This window comes from Ostrinia nubilalis, chromosome 1, assembly GCF_963855985.1.
Source record: "Ostrinia nubilalis chromosome 1, ilOstNubi1.1, whole genome shotgun sequence".
Taxonomy (NCBI): domain Eukaryota; kingdom Metazoa; phylum Arthropoda; class Insecta; order Lepidoptera; family Crambidae; genus Ostrinia; species Ostrinia nubilalis.
Genome location: NC_087088.1, coordinates 5,869,730 through 5,893,449, shown reverse-complemented (window position 1 = coordinate 5,893,449; position 23,720 = coordinate 5,869,730). Strand labels below are relative to the sequence as shown.

Genomic DNA, 23,720 nt, shown 5'->3' with positions numbered 1-23,720 from the left:
ATTCATTACGGCGAGATTATACTCTATTGAAATCTGGCTTAAGCGAAAGTACGGAACAAATCGGAGTTGCGAAATATGCGACCGGCAACTGGACATGAGATGTTTGCATTTACGCGGCGTGTGATTAATCTTAATAAGTGTCGGTAATTGCTATTGGAATGAGATTGCCTTTAGATTAAAATAATGATACGCTTCCGATTTTTGGTGATTGGCAAAATGCGTCCGGCTCCATGAGGTTTTTAGCTATTAAATTAATTAATTATTTATCTATTAATTTCTTAGTCGATGTGATTATGATAATAGAAAACGTATCTTTAAAAGAGCTGTCTCATTTTGCATTATACTTTTCTTGATTTCATTGACGATTTTCAAATCTATCAATATAAATAAAAATGAATTGATGTTCGTTAGTCTGATTAAAACTCGAGAACGGCTGGGCCGATTGAGCTGATTTTGGTGTTAAAATGTTTGTCGTAGTCCAGGTGTGGTGGATTGCAGTGGACTGTATGCGTTTGTGTGTGTTCGAGAGCGCTGACCGGACGATGATGACTGCCGTTGAGAGCTTGCCCTTACTATGTCAGGCGTAGTAGGTGCTACTTGCAGGAATAAAACCACTATTTCACTTGCTGAGACTTCTCGCGTTTATTATTCGCTTCCTTTTCTCAGTTCTTGCTTCTTCAGATCACTTGTTGCTTGGAGCACTTGTTCTCTGAACTGAACAAAACATGCCAGCTGGAGCGGTTCATTCCGTATTTATGGGGAGCGGCTATCTCCATCCCGCTTTCACACGCTATTGCTATCCCTGTCTTCGGGAAATCTACAGTTTTTGCTAATTTTCTCCAACTGGCAGGTAGTTTTACAATGGTTTCTTTTTTTCTACAGATGCGTAATTGAATTATCTACATTATACAAAAAGTTTCATCTCAAAATTCCCAAAATTGGCGAAGTTATTGACAAAAAACCTAAATGGCTCTCTTTACGGTATTGCCTCGCGCAACGGACCATCCGTGCAAGACAAGGACAAAACATATTGCTATCTCACGCTCTAGAATGTTCGAAGCGAGAGGTCCGATATTTCCGTCTCGTTTCTTCTCTATTTTTTCCTGAACATTCCAGATTTTCCAGAAAAGTGTGAAAGAGAAGCTATTTTGTGGAAGTGAGAGATCAGATAATGCAAGAAAGAGGCCTACCGAGTGAGTAAGCGAGAGAGCCTGATGGTTTTCGCTACGGTATTGCCTTTTTGGCGAAAATTTCATGTTCATTTTCTTAATTACGAAACAGATTAATTAGCTAGTTTGCACTATTTGACATGATGCTGCCAACATTAATCTTGACTATTATTGACGTCGCTAACATTCTCCCCCGCAGTGCGAAGCACTCCTTCCTCCGGATGCGACGTCTTGGCAGGAACCAGGACTACCACTCGTCGCGTCGGTCGCCGCAGCACTCCTCCGGGTGTTCGCACGTCGAGGATTCTTACTCTGCCGTCCGGTCCAGGATACATTCGCAGCACTTCCCCTCGTGGCCAAGTGTTTCTTGGTAGCGTCGCGTCGACTATTAATACGACGTCGCCGACTTGAGGGTCTTCGGTCTCCCGGCCGGCTATTTTCCTCGGCATCAAAGTTGGCAGGTATTCCTTCAGCCACCTTTGCCAGAAGTGGTCCGTCAAGCGCTGCGCTGTCCTCCAGTTCGCCTTCCCGATGAGATCGTGGTCTTCAAATACGCCCGGCGCCATTGCTCCGCAGGATCTTCCGATGAGGAAGTGGTTCGGCGTTAGGCTTTCTTCGTCTTCGGGATCCATACTGATGTGGGTAAGGGGACGTGAGTTTACGATATGCTCCACTTCGAGGAGGAGCGTGTGCAGGACCTCTTCTGGCGGGGATCTTTCTTTAAGAACGGTCATTAATGATGTCTTTACCGAGCGGACCATTCTTTCCCAGGCGCCTCCCATATTCGGACATCCAGGTGGGATGAATCGCCATGTGATTCCTTCCCTTGAGGCGGCCTCTTGCAATTCTCTATTGGCCCCCGCGAAGTTAGTCCCGTTGTCGCTGAAGATTATCTTCGGCGTCCCTCTTCGTGCGGCCATTCTTCGCAGGGCCATGATCATGGAGCTGGTGCTTAATGAATTAGCCAGCTCCAGGTGTATCGCTCGGGTCGTTAAGCAGGTGAACAGGGCTCCCCATCTCTTCTCAGTTCTCCTCCCGATCGTGACTTGCATCGGGCCGAAGTAATCCACTGCCGTGCAGGTGAAGGGTGGTTGATGATGCTGCAATCGTTCGGCCGGCAAGTCTCCGGTGGGTGGTATTTGAGGCTCTCCCTTGTGGACTCTGCACCATTGACACCCATGTGTGATCCATCTTGTGGTGCCGCGCAAGCCGAGTACCCAGAACTTCTGCCTTATTTCGTTGATTATCGTTGCGGAGTTGCCATGGTAGAACCGTTTGTGATAGAACCCTATGATGAGCCGGCAGATTTGACTTTTCCCGTCCAGTATGATCGGGTTGGTTCGTCCTTCTCCCGAACCAATCTTCCTGGTGCGCGTCCTCAGTTTTAGGATTCCGCGGCCATCCAGGTATATGTCAATCTTCTTTAGTCGGCTCGAGTTCTCCAATGGCCTCCCTTTTTCGAGGCAGCAAAGTTCTTTGGAGAAGCTCTCCTGCTGGCTCCTCTTGATAAGCTCCTCTTCTGCCCTATGTATGAACTTATCTTCCAGCGTTAAGAAGACCTTTTCTTCTTTCTTCTCCCGGGGGACGTGACTCGGTGTTTTCTTCCATCTTCGGTGCCTGACGATGTGGACACTTCTTTTTTCTGCTACTCTTTTTCTTAGCAGGTCGATGAACTGGAATATGCGCGCTGTACTGCGTAGCAGTCGAGTCCAGTCGGAGAATCTCTTCGGGTCCGGAGTGACTTGTGGTATGACCTTCAATGTGGCAACAACTTGGGGATTCTTCTCTTCTCCGGTGAGTTCTTCTTTGACTTCAAAGCGTCTCGCCGGCCAATCTTCTTTGTTTCCATATAAGAAGGCGGGACCTTTGAACCATCTTGCGTTTTCATCAAACTCGTTCGGAGTGCCTCTTGTGGCATCATCTGCGGGGTTTTCCTTTGTCGGCACCCATCTCCAATCTTGAATTCGCGTCAGTTCTTCAATTTCCGCGAGGCGATGGGCCACGAACGTCTTGAATTTTCTCGGGTCTGCTTTCAACCATTGAAGGACGGTGCTGGAGTCTGTCCAGAAGGTCCTTTCTTCAATCTCCAAATCGAGCTCCTTCTCCACCGATGAGGCAAGCCTGCTGCCCAATAATGCTGCTTGCAATTCCAACCGTGGGATAGACACTGGTTTGCTAGGAGCTACCCTTGCTTTCCCAGCAATCAATGCGACGCGTATCGTGCCGTCTGGGTCTTCCGTTCGCCAATAGACGGCTGCGGCGTACGCTTCTTCACTCGCGTCGCAGAACGTGTGGAGTTGCCCTCTTCTGGTTCTTGGCGACAGGCACCTTGGGATCTTCAGTTCCTTTAGTACGGCGACGTCTTCCAAGTATCTGATCCATGCGGCGACTTGTGGTTCGAGAATCTTCTCGTCCCAGTCGATCTTGGTACGCCAGATCTCCTGTATGAGTTTCTGGCCCTGTATTAGGATCGGCGTCGCGAAGCCCATGGGGTCGAACGTAGACATGACGGCGCTGGTGACTTCCCTCTTCGTTGGTACTCTTTGCCCAGCGAGTACTTCGGGCGGAGTGTTCCTGAAGCCCACGTTGAAGGCGAGTGCATCTTCTGTGATTAGCCATCTCAGCCCCAGGGTTTTCTCTTCCTTGCCCAGTTCGAGGACTTCCTCCTGTCGCTGATCTTCAATTCCTTCGAGAACGGTTGGTTGATTGCTCCCCCATCCTCTCAGGTGGAAGCTCGCCTTGTTGTGGATCGTCTGTACCTCTTTCGCGATCCGCTTGGCTTCTTCTACCGTTGTGAAACTTTGCAAGTAGTCATCCATATAATGGTTCCTCCGTATTGCTGCCACGGCTGCCGGGTGTTCCTCCTTGAAGTCTTCTGCGTTCTTGTTCATGACATAAATTGCCGTAGACGGTGATGACGTTGCCCCGAAGATCACTGAGGCCATGCGGTACTCTTCCGGTTTGCCGTTCCTCTTGCTGCCGCGCCATAAGAACCGCAGACTGTCCCGGTCTTCTTCCCTCATTTGGATGCGTAGGAACATTTCCTTGATGTCGGCGACGACGGCGACTGGACCTTCCCGGAACCTGAGAAGCACTCCGAAGAGCGACTGCAATAAGTCAGGCCCAGGCAGCAGCGCATCGTTGAGGCTCTTCCCGTTGAACTTGGCGGCGGCGTCGAGAACTATCCTCGGTTTCTTCTTTATCGGGTGCATCACCGCGAAGTGAGGTAAGTAGAATGTTCTCCCTGGCGTCGTGGTTTCTGGAGCTTTCTCTGCATATCCATTCTTCAGCAGATTTTCTATTTGTTCTTCATACGAAGTCTTCAGTGCTGGGTCCTTGTCTAATTTCTTCTCCATGTTGATGAGACGCTGGTGTGCCTGATGGTAGTTGTTCGGTAGAGTTTCCCTTTCATTTTTCCACAGCAGCCCAGACTCGAACCGTCCATTTGGTAGCCTCTTCGTGGTCTTCTCTAGGACGTCGAGTGCCCTTTTGTCGGCGTCATTACTTGGCCGACGTGCTTGCACCCCGAGCGACTCTATCTCGAAGTGCCGGCGGACCAGGGCTTCTGTTTCGTCTTCCATCAACCTGCTGTGGTGCACGAACTTGACAGGGACACTTCCTCCGGCGTCGCATCCGTGTAAGACCCATCCCAAGCTGGTCAAGGAGGCAACTGGTTCGGAGGCCTTCCCTTTGCGTAGTCTCCGTGTGACTATGAGCCCCCAGTTATCTTGCCCGATCAGTAGTTGTGGTTCTTCCTTGTCGTAGACCAGCTTGTCCTTGATCTTCTGTAAGTGTTTACACTTTTGAAGCATTCTTTCTTCGACCCCTTGTTTCGCCAGCTTCAAGTTGTCGATAGTTCTTGCTTCCATTTTGAGCTTATTTCTGCAATGGACCCCCTTGATCTTCATGTTGATTTTCTGGGAGTTGCTCTTCTGCATACCGTTCCCCCCGACCATCTCGATGGTGATGGCTTCCGGCTTTCCTTGCGCCCCAATCTTCTTTGCCACTGATGAGTCCAGCAGCGTGACGGTGGACCCTTCGTCCAGAAGCGCGAGCACTTTTGCTGTCCCTTTGGGCCCGTAGAGGTTCACCGGCGTCATCTTCAAGTAGGCCTTTCCGCAGCTCGTGGTGTGTACCGACGATACAACTCCTTCGGCGGGCTTCTCTCGAGTCTTCGCCGCTGCGGGCTTCTCTGAGTGAAGACTGATGTGATGCCATCTCATGCACTTCTTGCATGGTTGTGCCCGACACGTGTTCCTTGAGTGCTTGAAGCGCAGGCATTTGAAGCACATTCTTGCCTTCTTCACCATTTCCCACTTATCTTCAACACTGGCTTCCTTATATTTCTTACATTCGTACAACCAGTGGTCCTCACGGCACTCTGGGCACTTCTTCGCGTCAGTCTTCGGTTCTTCACGGCGTCCTTCTGTTTGTTGGACATGGTGAACCGGCCTCTTGAACATATTTCTCTTCTGGTCCCAGGACACTTCCGGGGGAGCGTAATCACTGTTAATATCTGCTTCAACTTCCATGAAGTCATACATGAGTTCGAGCGCTGGTTTTCCCTCTGCCCGGCGCTCGCGTTGGTACATCAGCCACCGAGATTTCATGGTCGGCGGCATCTTCTCTATTAGACACTCCACGGCCCCTGGTGCGCACAAATATTCTGTCTTGCCGAGTGCCCTGATGGTGGCCACGGCATTGCGGACTCGGCTGGCAAACATGCAGATCTCCCCTGATGACTCGTTGACCCTTGGCAGCCTTTCCATCTTCTTTAACTCCGCCAGGGCTATGGCTCCAGGTCTGCCGAACCGGACCTCCAGGCTCTTCATCAGCTCTTCCGGGTTCTCGGCGGTGAACAGGAGGCTCTTGACTGCCTCCCTTGCGTGCCCCTGGAGACACCTTCGTAGTCGCGCCAAATTCTGTGCCGGCGTGAAGGAGCGCGCGGTGTCTTCATATGACCTTCTGAACGCGAGCCATTCTTCACATGCGCCATTGAAACTTGGGAGGTCGACCAGTTGTCTTGTGAGGCCACCCTCTGCCCTCTGTGACAGCTTGGTGATGGCCATGGCTAACTCTTGAATGTCTGTTCTCCCTTCCGTAGGTAGCGGCTGTGGCGGCGGCGGCGGCAACACTTGCGGCGGCGGTGGCGGCGGCAGCGGTAGAACTTGTGGCGGCGGCGGCAGCGGCGCGGCGGGCGGCGGCGGCGGTATCGGTTGTAGTTCCGGCGGGACCCTCTCGGCGATGGTGTTCGAGTGGTCCAACCAATTTTCGACCTGCATTTGCCTGTACTGCACTTCTTCTGGATCCTCTTCCATGTCGGAATCCAATTGGGCCAACTCCAATTCCGCTTTGGCAACTTCCAGTTCCTGGCGGGCCACTCTTAATTTGGCCTCTATTTCTGCCCTTCTTCTTGACGAGCGGACGGAGCGCGTGTCCTGATTCACTCGTGACAGTCGCGGCGTTTGTTCATGCACTTGCGGCGTGGGTGGCGCGTACTGTCCTTCAACAGTCGGCACGGTGGTCACCGTAGTCGCGGGAGTCGCGGCGGCGGCGTTGGCGGCGGCGACGGAGGCGGCGGCAACATTGGCCGCGGTGGGCGTGGAGGCGGCGGCGGCGGCTGCGGCGGCGGCGGCGGCGGCACGTCTCTTCTCTGCTTCCGCGATACGGGCCCTTAGTGCTTCGTGTGGCTTCGTGACGTCGGCGGTTATCTCCTCTGTGTAGGAGCGCGGTGCTGGTTCCCCTCTTCCCAAATGCACGCCGGGCTCTCCCATAACCCGGGTGCTAACAGCCGGCGCGGCGTGGTCCCTGGCGATGCGCGGTGAGGACGCGCCCCCGGCGGGATACGGGGTCAGCGTTGATGAAGTATCCGTGGTTTCCGTCGGAGTACTTCCTCCATGAACCGGCGGCGACGTAATTCTCCCTGCGGCGGCGGCGCTAGCCGCGGCGGCGGCACCTCGTAGCTTCTCCGACCTGGTGACAGGCATCTTCGCTATTCCCGTAATCCGGCTACTCGAAGGACCAGGAAAATGTGGTGGATTGCAGTGGACTGTATGCGTTTGTGTGTGTTCGAGAGCGCTGACCGGACGATGATGACTGTCGTTGAGAGCTTGCCCTTACTATGTCAGGCGTAGTAGGTGCTACTTGCAGGAATAAAACCACTATTTCACTTGCTGAGACTTCTCGCGTTTATTATTCGCTTCCTTTTCTCAGTTCTTGCTTCTTCAGATCACTTGTTGCTTGGAGCACTTGTTCTCTGAACTGAACAAAACATGCCAGCTGGAGCGGTTCATTCCGTATTTATGGGGAGCGGCTATCTCCATCCCGCTTTCACACGCTATTGCTATCCCTGTCTTCGGGAAATCTACAGTTTTTGCTAATTTTCTCCAACTGGCAGGTAGTTTTACAATGGTTTCTTTTTTTCTACAGATGCGTAATTGAATTATCTACATTATACAAAAAGTTTCATCACAAAATTCCCAAAATTGGCGAAGTTATTGACAAAAAACCTAAAACGGCTCTCTTTACGGTATTGCCTCGCGCAACGGACCATCCGTGCAAGACAAGGACAAAACATATTGCTATCTCACGCTCTAGAATGTTCGAAGCGAGAGGTCCGATATTTCCGTCTCGTTTCTTCTCTATTTTTTCCTGAACATTCCAGATTTTCCAGAAAAGTGTGAAAGAGAAGCTATTTTGTGGAAGTGAGAGATCAGATAATGCAAGAAAGAGGCCTACCGAGTGAGTAAGCGAGAGAGCCTGATGGTTTTCGCTACGGTATTGCCTTTTTGGCGAAAATTTCATGTTCATTTTCTTAATTACGAAACAGATTAATTAGCTAGTTTGCACTATTTGACATGATGCTGCCAACATTAATCTTGACTATTATTGACGTCGCTAACACCAGGGTAGGTCTAAACGGTGAGCAAATAAGGAAAGATTTGCTTATTTATTTAAGGCGAAACAGAGTTCGCCGGGTCAGCTAGTATGTAAATAAAAATTTACGACACGGTCATAAGAATAAGAATTACATAAAAATATAAACTTTAAAAAATAACTTTCTTAACATTTTTGCCAACAAAAAGAAATAGAGAAGTTAATATTTGACTTTTTATTTTCGAATATATGTCGAGTTACTTCAGTTGATCAGATTTGATCTATCAATCGTATTACTTCACTACGGTTGATATCATCTAGGTGTCTTCCTGCACCTCCTCGCCATTTCGGCTTCCACAACACATTTGTTAGTACATGTTTATCACGGGGGTTAATACAATATGTCAAAGGAGTCCCGTATCCTGGAGGGTACGTTCGTAGCATTAACCTTATTGGATAAATCGTATACATCAAACGGGAGCAAACAAAAAGCAAATATTTCGCGGGTGAAAAGGTTGCGTAATTACAACCATATTTCTGGCTTCGTTTATCTGTGGAACGGTAAGGATTGTAATTAATGTGATGAGTTTCGGGTTTTCTTATCCATAATGTTTTGCTGGAAATATGAAAGTTTGTGCTGAAAATTGTTCAGAGCCTGGCCTTGTGGTTTGCGCGCCGTACTTTAATGCCAGACAGTGGGCTCAAGCCTCACGCGATTTTTGTAAAGACTACAAATTATGAATATACCTATTAACCCCTAGACAGAATCTAGTTGGCTTGTGCTAGGAGCAGGTTCACCACAATTGACTATGCAATAAGATAGATTTATTTACATATCTGTAAATTCTTTCCTCTCATATGGCTACACTTTCATAATCCAGTATCCAGAAATATTGTCAATGGATATAGAGTACTACACATCCACCATTACACAATAACATTGAGGGAATGAGGTTACACACGTGTGACATTTATACCTACTCTTCTTGTTACAACTCAATTACAAAGATACAACTATTCTATTGAACTAGAGGGGTCACTCTTTAATAATGGCGCCTTCGTATACATAAAGGTATCACCTCGATTCCTCAATTTCCTTATACGTATAGATAACTAAAACGCATGTAAGTAACACCAAAACAACAATAACTTTGTTAAAAAAAAAAAAACTGTGAAACTGTCCATACAGCATTTAAATCATAACCAACATACGACCCGTGTAACAACAAAATATGAAATCGTATAAAAACTCGTCAGTTAATCGTACTACGGGCTTATCTCTTTTTGTAGTACGCGTGGATTATTCGCCGGCAGGGCTTTATCCGAAATAAAATATTTATATCCGACCTAACGAGCGACCAGACGGATATGCGACGGATATGTTCGTATATCAACGCTTTGGATTAAATCACATACGTAAATGAACAGGATAAACGTTTCAGTTGCTGTTTGTGAGTGGCCAGGATTTTTTGGTTTAAAAAAGTTTTTTGTTAGAGAAGTAAAATAGATTTAGGAACTTTTTATACCCGAGCGTAATGAAAGATTTTAGGGTTAACTAAAACTACAAATGTGCCCAAGAGGAAGATAGCTTACTTTTTTTTCACTTCATGCGAATAATAAAGTAAGATGGTGCAACTCAGCCTTGGTTGGGTGACATTTAAATCTTTGGCATCCTTTTAAACTAAGACTTTAATCACGGTACAAAGTACATTCCCTGCATATGTACCTACCTACCTACCTACTTTTGCGCAACTTTTTTTGCTTTGCAATGGCCAGTTTTCCCCCTCTAGAAACAGGAATTGACCCCCTCCGTCCGATAATCCGCACACGTATAAAAAGCCGCTAAAAAGATTACCAAAATCGTTTGTTGTGCACAATGCCGTGAATGAATACTAATTGTGCCAACCCTTACAAATAAAATCGCATAATCGACTATACTATACTGAGTAGGTACTAATTTTGAGACTTAAAAATTAGTGAAAAGTTAATAATGGATTTTTAGCCAATGGAAATAATGTAAAGAATTTGCAATTTTTTCATCTAATCCCGTAATCTCAGATCATTAAAAATGCAATCTAAAAAAGCAATTTAAACCACCCCCACCGTAGATCATCTTACTAATGATAAGCTTTCGTAATTCAGTGCTTAAAAGCGCACAAAAATCCAATCTCAACTTGTGGAAGCGATTCTTAACACTCAAATCTCAACCGATAAAAAAAAGCGAAGAATCACCCATCATTAAAAATTTTAAAAAAGAATCAGTACTGTAATACTAAAAAAATCAAGCCAAGAATCACCCGTGAATGTAAGGACAACGCATCAATGGCCCAACCCCTGGCGTAGGTCGCGGTTACAACCAAGTTCATTGACTACCACATTCACCCTTACTATTCGACTGCACGCGACCTTCGACCTTCATAACGAGCACTTCAGTCCACATTAGGTTGGAGGCATTAATCTCGCAGCTTTCTAGTGCAAGCCGGAGATAAGCTGAACGGATTAGTGCGGCAGAATGGAAAAGGATAAAAAATGTAAACTCCGACGCTGATTGGGATAGTACTTTTGTATGCATTGACAATTTTTTAAAGAATATTACTTTTCCTCTAGCATGAGGCATAAAACATAATTTATTTAAAAAATGAATCGCAGTGTGTGCCCATAACTCAACAACGTAAATAACGCCTGGACCAATTTTACCATTTTTTTTAATGTTCGACTAAACTTCAAGTCTAGGGATAGTTTTTACGGCGAGAAAAATTCGAATAATTTCCGGGAAAACCCCGGGTGAAGCCGCGGGCGGAAAGCTAGTAAATAATAAAAATGCGGTTATTCGTGAAAAATAACGAATTTACCAAAAGGTTGAAATGGGAAAAATATTTTGGGGATTTATATTAGTGCGGTACAAGTCGATAATGACTGACATTATCGTTAATTGCTTTTTCATCGAAAGGCTTTCAATGCATAATACCAGATTTTTCTTTTAACCCATTAGAGGTCACTGTACTCAAATGGGTACAGCTATATTTTTACGTGTCAATTGCAAATCTCACAAAATTAACATGGGTTGACTTGTTATTTTACGTCATTATGACACTATTAAAGTATATTGACAAAAATAACGCGGGTAGTGGGACTTTTTTTGATAAAAAGTAACAGTTGAAGTTGTGTCACTGAAACGTAGTGGAGGTAGGTGTTTAATTTTTAATTTTTTATAACAATTACTGCTCATAAGTCGATTTTTTTGTTTAATTACTTTAGAATACATATCAGAGTAAGTCATAAAGCACAATATAATATAATATTTACATCTCAAATGAAACTAGGGTCATGTAAAAGTTACTGTACTCGGTTGGGTACAATGACAACATGCGTAAGTAAAAAAACTATATTTATTTTTTGCTCTTTCGTAACATTTTACAGCTCAAAAGAGCAAAAAGGGACTTGAAGATGTTATTGGAGCCGTTTTACAGGATAGTTATGACGATGAACGTATTTTGGCTAATAATTATACCACCTGATACAAGTGCGTTGACTGAAAAAGAGGATATGGCGACGTTTTTCATACCGTAAGACGTACTAAAGGGTATTTATGAACAGAAGGGATAGTGGCAGCAAAGGCAGTTTATAGGACGACAGTGATAATGAACCACTGGCGTGAAAAATAAGCCGATAGGTTCCCACAAATCCGCACCCAATCAAAAGTCATAATTTTTCAATCGCTGTAGATACCTACTTCCGAAGTCTGTGGTGATAAGTTTGCTATATTTTATGAAGAGCTGAAGGGCCTCAAACTTGCACAGTATTTGAAAAAAGCTGATTATAATAATATTATTATATCCAATAGATAACTACGATGCTTCTCATTATCATTGTGATATTTATATTGGCTATAATTATATCAGTATTCAATCAACACAATATATTTGGGATTCCTATAAAGCCCTATTTAGGGGTTTTGGTACTATGTGAGTACCACAAGCTACCTTGAGAGACTATGTACCTACTATACTTTACTGGTCACTAGATGAAGAGATATGCTAAATAAACAACGAAAATGCGTCCGGCTGTTCCAATAGTTGATGGCTTTTCTTCAAAAATGAGTTGGAAAATATCCCATCAAAACTGAAAAAGAGCTGGGGTATATTCTTTGTCATTTAACAGTGCGTTGGTAGTGTAAGAAGTCACTTAAAACAATTTTTGTCGAAAAGGCGCATTTTGAAAATTTGCATACCTAGGAGGTCATTGTACCCAATTGAGTACACCCCTGTAATTTCATGAAAACAACTTTTTTTCAGGATTTTCTTGTATTTTGTGTTTTTTTGCTCTAATTTCAATATGAAAATAAAGAAAAAGTATAAAATATATTAGTACTTTGTGTGTGACCTCTAATGGGTTAAAAACGTCAGATTAACTTTGTATTCATTTTCGCACAAATCACGTAGGCCGAATTGTAAACAAAAAATGTATGTCGTAAAAGGGACGTGAGAGAAAATCCTGAAAAAGGCCGGCATGTGGCTATCCCGGATTCTAGGATTTCGCTCATCCCGTCTTACGGTAATCCCGCATATAAAATAGGTACCACAAGGTACCACACCTTTCATGCTGATATTATTTGTTCAAGTGCGCTGGAATAGTTGTTTTTGGCAAGGCAAAGATATTTTAAAGGTTTTATTAATGGTAGTGAATATAAAGAATGTCTCTAAAGCCCGAATAATTGTTAAGTAAAATAAAATGTCGTCTATTTTTAATAAAAGGCATTTAATAAATGACTTACGAATTTATGTAATTGAGAGAAAAATGTTTATGTGAGAAAAGCATTTACAGCCCATTAATCTTGCAATAATTTTGTGATAGCTATTAGTATGATCCTTGAGATAGTTCTCCCGCGCTATCTCCGCTAAAAATACGCGAATAATGGCAATTTCGATCAATTTGACTAATCGTTCCACCACCGTAGGCAACTTTATAAACACTGAACGACGACAGCAAAATGAGAACGAAAAGAACCGCCATTTTTATGTGAAAAAAAGTTGAGCGTTGTCAAGACAGCTTCGAGTTTTAAAAACCCGATTTTCTTTTGTTTTTCTTTTAAGCCGTTTATACAACTGCGATTTTTTAACGTTCCGAACGTAACCGTCACAGAAGTCAGATCTTTATAACTGCATACACGCGCGGTCCGTCAGATAATCCCGTCCGCCATCCCGCTCGCACGCATACGTGTTGAGCGCAAATCCTCGCGCTGTCCTGTTCTAATCCCTTATTTGAATCTTATCAGATCTCAGGAGATACACCGGCAGAGCTTGTAGTCCAGCTTGTGTGTGTAGACGTGGATTTAGATTTAGGGTTGCCAGGATTAAAATTTTGGTCATTTTGAATAAAATGTTATGTATTTTATACATCAAATGTTAATTTTGAGAAATATAACGTTTTGATTGTTTGTTAAGTATGTGAAAAATGATATATTTTTTTAACTGAAACACCTCTGTATCCCTAAAAAATACACGTGTATCGTCGTACGTAATTAAATTAATTGTTATAGTGACCATGAAATTCTGAAACAAGTAGGTATAATTTTATCGCATTTAACACTCAAAACTCGATTCAATCTCAATAATAGATTCTGTTCCGTAATAAAACAATTCTAAATACATATTGACATTCAAGATATCAAAAGCCTCCATCTTAGTTCTGTAATACTTATGCACGAACCGTTTCAGTCTGGCAAATAAATATTTAATTCAGAGTCTCCTCAGCCAGCCCTAAGCGCGAGCATACATTAAAGGTGCGTCCAAACTGAATCCGCGATTAATGGGTTTGAAGCGCGATTGAAGCTAAATTTATGTGTGTGACGTCACGGGCAAGCGGACAGCTGCTTTCGTCTGTCTGGATAACCCGTCTGATTCTAAGTCTGCAATGTAATCCTTTGATTTTGATTCGTATAAAACGGCAATAGGATACTTGACATTAATTAGTAATTTGACATACTTTTTACGCGACTCTACGTCACTAATTAATTGAACTAGTGTTGCTCTATCAATTGATACCTAACTTACTTATAGTTTTCAAAGGCTATAAAATAAAAAGTTTTATGAATTTTGTGAAGTTTGTGTGTTGCGTTGCAAAAATAAATTACAATAATGACTTTTATCGTTAGCGGTTTCGTTCGCCAAATACTTAAATATGACGTCGGTGTGAAATTATGTTCTAATTAATTACCTACATTATTTAGAATATTATTCGAACTTGGTTATTATCGACTGCTTCGTACTCATAGATAAAACTCTTACATTTTCATTGTTGTAAAGTATTAAAAATCCCTCATATTTTATGCCAGAATTCTAAAGACGTTTGTAGATAAAAATGTATCGCCATAAACAGCAAAACACAATGGAGATGTCTTCGTTACGCCGTATTTTATAAAGGGAGCTCGAATTAAGGGCTTATTTCTTGCGAGTGTAATAAGATAATATTACTAACCCTTTGTAGGGATTAAGATTTTGTTAAGGGCGGGTTCCGTAAGCCAGACGGGGCGATTAGGCCAAGACCCTTACTCACTTCTAAGGTTTTTACTCCCACTTCAAACAATATCTATGTTTATTGTACCCTAAATTATGACAAGGGGAATTGTGCAAGAGGTTGGCGAGCTAAAAATGTCTTTAGGTACTAGAAAATAAAGGCTCTATCTTTGTTTTTGTGGCGAAATGCGAACGAATTTAACAACAACAGGGTATTGATAAAAAAGTTTATAATATTTAATTGGAAAGATCATGAAAAGTAGGTAGGTAATATTAGACAAATAAAAATAATTGATCAACCAAATCACAGATAAATTTTAATTAATGTAGGTAGGTACTGTGATGTTCAATAGTTAATTTCTACTACTTGATCTAATGCAACACTTATCTATTCGGTATTCAAATGATAAGCTCAAAAGCTATTTACCAACGGTTATTATTTTTCCCGCCAGTTTTATTTAAATTCAGAATCGCGATATAATTCTTACCTCTATAAAGGCGGGTGCTCACTCGCCTCAAGAGTACACGCACGACAATCCGCTCGCCACCGCCCATAAGCCTAATCTTGACAAATGGTGCGGATCATCCGCCAGTGTGCACCGGCCACGCTTATTTGTCCACATGACTCGCCCGGCTCGATTTTTTATCGATTGATCAGAGGCTCAGCTGATTGCCTCTCTCTCTGTTGTTGCCGACAGATTAAATACACACACCGTAACATACGACACTGGCGCACACAACAGCAAAACGTATTAAAGTCCAACACAAAAGAATAATCATAAAAGATTTGCATTATGATACGCACACAGAACTGAGTTGATTTTTTATTGAATGCTCTACGCGTGTTTATAAAAGAGTGATTTTTAATTGCACCTTTTTGATAGTGCAGTGCTTGTGAGTGTGCGTCTTCGCTAAGCCGCGCGAGTCTTAGGAGGATTATCTTCAAGTGATTGATGGACCGCCCCCCGCACCCCGCAGCGCGTGACGTAGTCAAATATCGAAATGATTAAAATCAGAAGCATTTTATTTTAACCTTTGATGTTTACTACAGAGCACCATATTAAAAAGCTCTCTACTCACTATTGTCGTTTGTCTGAGATTATAAAGGAGAGTCTTTGTTATGCACTTTGTTTATAATATAATACATACATATCTAATGCAGTTGCAATTAAAAAACATACTAAATAAAAAACAATTTGAAAACCTTATTGCATTTAAGGAGCTTTATAAGCTTTTTCACCAAAATCAGAGCTACCTTATAATCAACCATTAGGTATAATAATTCTGTTGTTTAAATAAATTACTGTAAACATATTTTTTGCGAGAGTAAAAATAAACCTTTTGTGCTACAGTAAGCTAAGTAGTAGGATTGGTAGAGATTTAAGCTTAAATGTACAGTATATTAGACCAAAACATAACCAGGACACCCGTTATAACATGAATCCCCGGCGAGTTATTCAACAAAATCCGGATTGCAATAATCTCCCAGGAGATGTATCCGGACGGTGGGCAGCCGCTGGCGCCTAATCTGGACTTATCCGGATCGGGAGCTTACTTAGACGCGCGTGTGTGTGTAACTACGTACGAACGTAGCCCTCACTCCTCGGCTCTTTGTTAGGGGCGCTCAAGTACTTTCAGCAACTCGGTTAGAAGACGACAGTCTTATAAATTCCCTTTTTTGGATGGCTAGATTTTGTCATATTTTCAACCAAAGAGTTTAATCACAAATAACATAAGGTTATTTGCCTAAATATGAGACGCGGCTACTAATAAATCTCATCTCTTTAAAATACTCCTTAACGTTGCAAAAAAATATTTTGCGTGTGCGTAAATTAGGTATTAGACGAACGAAATTATCATAATTTTATGATAGGGAAATGACTACATGTCATTTTTAATTTGGAAAGTTCTGCGACATGTCCTTATTTAGGTATTGTTTTAGAATTAAAATTGTGTAATTTAAAATTAGATTGGAAATCTCTGTATCAAGCTAAAAATTGTGATACCCATACGTTAATCAAACGATAATTTTCGAAACAAGTTTCTAATATAAACATTGACCAGTAGCATCATGAATTTAAAGTGGTGACCACCCAGTCATTCACATTCACCAAATTGATGTTTAGTGGTCATTGCGTCATTATGGACTCGTTTTCTCTAATGCTGGACAAATATACTATCATTCTAATCGACTGTAGATTTTAATCGCAGTTTATTGCTGAGCTGGGTTAAGGTTATCGCGTTAGGATTCCGTTTAAAACTGCAGATTAGAAATTTGAGATTACATCTTCGAAATTTCAAATCTATCGCTGTATTTAATAAGAGATTTGGACAATCCAAGTTCAAATGTTTACATCAAATAATCGCAAAAGACAACGCATACACCGACATAGGTTTTTCTTGAATTCCACCTTCGACTTAAGTATAGTTACGTACGAGAGTGAAATCTGCTTACCCTGGAAGGCGCTAGACACACAATACATCTACCACACCCGCAGGTACCCGGATCAGTCCTAAGCCGGATTACTCGTCCGGCGGATCTGGATCTGCGCGAGGTCGAGAATATTATGGCAGTGAAACATCCCTACGTGTACTGAAACAGTTATTGATGGATGGGTTCAAGGTGTGGACAAAAACGCTGGGTTAAGTAACTAACCAAATGAGCATTTAGGTGCTACTAAACCGAGATTACTAATTATTAAATTTTTTACAGAGTACAAAATCTTTTAAATATCACGATCTAAACATTCGATCGTACATTTCTCGAAGCGACGCGACGCCTTAGTTAAATACGTTACGATTAATTTTCATTTGTGTGGCTATGAAAACTTATTCACTTGTCCAGTTTCACTATTCAATAAAATCATAAATGAAGAAATGCGACACAAAAATATAAATTAATGTTCCGGAATATCTCAAAAATTTATCAAAAGAAAAAAAGTAAATGAAAATGCGAACGCAATTAAATCAATAGCAACACACGTACTCACACAGGGGCGCGGGATCGCGAGCTCATCCGGATCATCCGGGTCGGATCAGCCCCGTGTCGCCCGGAGATAAAGCCGAACTACCCCGCGCGGCCGTGTGTGCTCGGGTTTATTGTAGCACGCGCGAACTTGGCACCCGTGACGTAAGCATTGCAAGTTCGAAATTCGAATTTTTTCGCGCCATTTCTGCTCTGATTTTGAATACGGCAATTGTTTTTTTTATTTACCTTTTAATTGTTTTGCACCAGTTTACAACTTCTTTAATATATTATTTTTTGAAAATAATATTTGTGTTTTCGGATTCAGTAAATAAAACAGAAAACATAGTTTCGTCAAATCTGGTTTGTCCGCTAGTAAACTCAGATGCTTTTGACACAAAAAGCATTGGTTTTTGTTCGCTCAAAAAAATAAAGGAATTCAAACACTTTTCGTAATCATGTGATTTGAATGTTAATCTGACAAATTTAAATGACCATCTAATCAAAAATCGACTGTTTTAATCAAATTGGAAATATGATATATTGTAATTTTAGTGTAAACTTTATCTGCTGCTAACCAAATATTACTATTTAATCGGCCATAGCCACGATAAGTTGGTACATTATAAGGTTATTTACATTCAGCTTTTAGAAACTACCGTTGATTTTGGCAATAAAACTATGCTTTACTATTTAGGTTATGTCTTACGCACAGAATAAAAAATAATACGACACAATAAAAAACATAAATCGGCTTATCTATATAAAACCGGCTTATTCGTATAACGTAGAGTCAGCACGGATAAGGTAAACTTTAAAATTTTTATACTGAAAGTTTTGTTTTGTAATTTTAAAGAAAATCTATGTTTTTATCTGGACTTCTAATTAGTAAGGGTGTTTTTTTTAAACTTAACTCCATGATTATTTTAAACATTAAATATGGGTAAAATAAAAACTACCTAAGTATTCAAGTTTTAAAAAAATGTGATGGGTCATTATTATTGTTGATGGGTATTTGACGTCGGTTTGAGTTGAGATTAATAAAACAAACACGCATTATTATCAAACACAATGACTATAACTATAATTACAACGTTTAAGATAAAATGACATCAATTTAAAAATGGTTTAAAATTAACTCGGTAGATAATAAATTGTTATATTATTCTTAACTTGCGTCATTTTGATGCGAAATAAGTATACTCATGCCGATGATGGCAATATTTGGAAGATAATGGCTAAGAATCTCAAAGTAATATATCAATATAGTAAATTAGAAGATTCTTGTGTCCATCTTCAGACACAATAAGGCTGTTGAAGTAACCAGTCATAAAAAATGTAAGCATTGAATTAAACTATTCGTGGGCTGAGGCTGAGAGTGAGCGCGTTTAAAAAATGTATGAAAATTTTAGTTTTTGAACGATTCCCGCTAGGGGCGCTGTACAATCTGTCATACATTTAATGTCATTTTTTGACGCGCTCACTAGTGAGCGCGTTTGATGAAAACTCATACTAGGCCCTCTGTACCGTTAATGGCTGATTTTTCAATCGCCAGTTAACTGTTCTTAGCTGAAGAATAAGTTTGGCACTCAGATCATAGAAAGAGAATAGATATGAAGTCGCGCGTAACTACAACGAGAACCAGTGTCCCCACATTTCCCCCACCACAGCTCCCACACACACATTCAACTGTGTAAAAACAAAGCGACTGAGAGTCTACGACAACATGTGCAACCGGCTTAAAAGTGCTGTGATTGGCCAGAAGGCGTGCCTTATGGCCAATCAATGGCCGCGTGACGTGACGCACACTTTGAAAACTAGTGAGAGAACAAAGATAAAATGAAGTCGACAAGATATCGATACTTTAAATCGCTAGGGGCAAGGCTCGAAACTGGTTTCACAAAATGCTTATGTATGAAAACCTTTTTATTATTATACGTTATTATTAACTACTATCACGCATTTACTTTTTAACCGCTTGAGTCCCAGACGGCATTAATTAATGTCATAACAATTGATTATCTATCGTGTCTAGATTCGCGGGCCTTGAAGGATTAATTATGGCGATCTGCGTACCGCATATGTTTATCAAAAATAATGCCTATATTAGGCTTTCAACTAGCTCTTATAGTAATTACATAGTTGACAGTTACTAATTACTTCTACTGTTATTTTTTTTTTGTAAAATCTTATAATCGCAAGTAACACATAATTTTTTTATTTAAAATTACAAAATAGAAAATTATAATTTACTTATATTTATCGATAATAGGAAACCGCATTAGAACACGAGCACGGCACTATGTTACGACCGGCACATGCGGCCGTACTGTGTATTTTCACACGACAGTGGATATCGGAAGAAATTAAATACATCGCGCAGTAGTTGAGCATGACATAAAGTGGTTGCTAACTAAATCGTCAATGTACAAGTGTGTTAGAATTTTTATCACCACTGATTTCGATATCGCAGTAACTGTTACGGCACTGAATTCGTTCGTAAAAATGTTAAGTTTTTTTTATTTATAACCAAAATACCAATGGATTTGCAATACTTACATGTAGTAAATGACTCCATTGTTCCTGTAGTTCTTCGTTTCACTTGTTTTATTGCACGTAACGACGCATTATCCAAAAAATTCGGAGAACATTTCCTTAGTACGACTGTATCGCGACTAACCTAGCTACGCGGCCGATGTTCGTTTCTGGGCATATCGCGGAGACACGCGCCACGCCCCCGTTTCACATCTATTCCCTTCTATGATCTGAGGTTTGGCATATTGACAGTTTGACAAAATGTCAATTTTATACTTCAGTTAAAAGATACCCGACGATTCAAAGCAGCCCTAAGGTGAACAATTAAAACATTTATTTCACCATACCCGCTTTGACCTGCGTATGCTGACGGTACCCAGGTACGAATTGACAAAAAGATATATCTTCGACGTCGTCCGTAATCCGTCGCGCATTGTGCAATGGCTAATCGGCAGATCGGTTCAAATTAATAATGATTTATAACGACCGATTAGGCGTGCGCGCTCACCGGTGTACCCTGGGCCTAAGTCCTGCCGAAGAAAGGGCTAAGCTAGTAGCATTTGAAGTAGGTACAGTACGCTCACCGATGTAAGGAGTAGTGTTAAGTACAAGTTATGCTCATGTTTTTTTATGTAAACATAGAGCTTCCATTTTGACCTCAATCACACCTGATGTGTTCTAAGATAGAGCTCGTTGTTTCAATATATACTTACTTGCGTTTTAAAGACGCAGGTTTCGTTTTAGTGAATAAATTGTATTACCTACTTTGTGCATTTTTTTTTTCCATTTTGATACCAAAGTTGTCGACCCCATGAAATGAGATCCAAGGGGTCTATGTAGTTAAATAATTGGGGGGTCCTTTGAATGGAGTAGTTTCACAAGAATGACCTTGATTTTTGCTTCTTGAATAACGTGCTTAAAATCAATTCCATTTAAACCACAAAAACAGATAAACAAGCTTTCCAAGAAGAAAATTACTTAAACTCATGTGCTCGCCATTAAATACGCCATCTTAAAGATATAGGGGAGGTTCAAATTAATACTGATTTATACCAGCTGGATTAGACATTTAGCACTAACTCACCGACCAAACGACCCTTAATACTCTAAGTATGAGCACTTAGTGAAAAAGAATATTATATTTTTATAAACTCAACTAGGTTCATAGTTGGTTGGTATAGCATACTCTACCCAGTTCAATATACATTTCAAGTTCATAATAATAATAAAAAAACAAACAACGCAAAAACAAACAATTATTTTAAACTCTATAACGCTTTCACTCACACACCGGCGTTGCATCTATAGCGACATTGCGCACGGCTTACGCCAGACGGGACGTCCCGGATTAGTACAAGGGTTAAAAGAATCAGACCGGGACACCATTATGTACATTCCCCCGCGTAAGACGAGGACGCACGACCGGCAGAGATTTAGAGATTATGATTCATAAAGATAACAGAATGAATGGGAAATTATTACGGAGGGCATAAACGCGGTATTATAGTCTATGGGAAGCCGATAGCTGGATACCGATTCAAAGATAAACTGGTCGTGAAATTAGGTGCGCGGATTTAGGGTCCCATTCATTAGAGTACAGGGGATTTAGGATTAATTGGACTCGAAGCCGAACGCATCTATAAATATCTACTCGTAATAATTGTGTTTTTATTGGACTAAATTATTTGAGGCACTGCAAGCTCTGATCAGATACAAAGATAACAACAAAAATATCAGTTTAACATTTGGCTATTTTTATTACTTTCCATATGGTTATAAATGCTTGGAATAGGAAAATCAAGTATTGAAGCTTCACACTTTTAAACAGATTGATCTTACCAACTTTGCCACAGATCATACCCAGTGCGTAAGACACTTGTTTGAGTATTTAGTAAGGATAAAACTTTCCGCAAATATTTTACATTTTGTTTTTTTAAATCTTCAGTAAAAATTGCAGTATGCCAGCCCTAACAATTATTTCATTAATGAAAAATCGACCATGAGTTTCCACTTCGTGTTATAGTAATTTTAAAGTACATTTACTATTGGAAAGTGCAGAATTAATCCTTGCATTAAAACACTAGTTGTAGTAGCGTAGTAACAGGTTCGTGTAATGCAAAAGTAGCTGCATTAACGACGACGCTTTTTCCCGCCATTTTTTATACAGCATGTTTGTGATTTTCTTTAGATTCAGTCTACAATCCATTTCAAAATTAGTTAGAATTTTAATATCAGTCACCCCGTTACGTGTGGAGTGTCAACAAAGAAAAGTGTCAAATGAAATTACAGTAAATACAAAATTATCACTCGAGCCGGCAATAAAGTAACAAAACCAATGCTTTATTGAATACAACCACAGTACATTCATAATTTCAAGCGAATTATGTATGCGGCCGGTCTTTAGACACTCATTAAATGAGTTCAGAATCAACTAACTCGTTTTATTGCTATAATAATCGTCGTTTTATCTTCGAATCCAAAAGATACTGCTTAGGTGTAAAGATCTTGCACACTTTGATGATAATTGCGCGCGATTTTAGTAACATGGCGTGGAGTTTGACAATTTATTTTTTAAATTCATTCCATTCATGTAAGTAGCGGCATCGCGGCAAAATGCTACGTATAGCGATTGGCTGTTCAACCGCGCTATATTATGAGCTATACTGGCAACTGCAATGAATTTATTTTTTGTCACGAGATTTGCAGACTACTTTTTTACTCGTACTTAACCTCCTTGCACAAGGGGTGGGGTTTCATTAGGACATGTAGTAAAAGTGCTTTTTGAAGCCTAAAAAAAAATGAAATTTATGACAGTTTTGGCAACATAAATCTGCAAAATGGTACTCAGATTCAGTTCAACGTCTCGCATCACTAAGTGCGTACATAACCTACGCCGCGGAGATATCGGTAAATCAATTATGGCATCAGATTACGGAGATGAGCAGTAGACAAAAGGGCGCGAGCGAGGGGCCGCGCGTGACTTCGAATAATTCGGACTTGTTGCCGCGACTGTACCGGACCGGAGCGGCGCGTTTTTGCCGCGATTTGATTGAAAATAAACGGTTTTATGTGTTGTTAATAGATTGTCTACTGTTTTATTAATTAATGTTGCATGGTGTCCAATAAAATTAATTAGATAACGACGTATTAGTGAAACAAGGACAGCTAATGCGGCATTCAAAATCATATACTTATGTCAATGTGAAAAATATTTTAGTATTACATTTTTATTACTGAAGGAAACGTGTTTTCAGTTTTAATCTAAGCATAAAACATATGAAAAGTAGTGTTATCAGATTTATATGTCTGATGTCGTAATAAGAAACTTTTTTAATAAATAAAATTATCTTGTATAAGTTACGGATGCACAATTCCCTAAGACGTCATTGTTCTGAGAATTTAGCTGTCCGAATCAGTTATTTCTTTATCCAATGTCTTTTATCAATATAATATTAGTCTGAATTAATTTAGCGTCAACATGCTTTTATTTGTTTAGGGGCTCGTGTGATTTACGAAAGCTCGTAATATGATTCGGAAGTCAAATGTTTAAAAAAAATACTGGCAGGCCCGTAATACGATTTACAAAAAAATAAAAAATACGTTTATTTCGAACTAGGGTCCAATAGTGACAATGTAAGTTAAAACTATGTTAGTAAAATA

General features: G+C 41.0%; 1 protein-coding gene across 1 annotated transcript in view; it reads right to left on the bottom strand.

Moving 5' to 3' along the window:
* LOC135087816 (homeobox protein dve-1) overlaps window positions 1-23,720 on the bottom strand; it is a 101,264-nt gene that overhangs the window by 26,205 nt on the left and 51,339 nt on the right. The window lies entirely within an intron of this gene.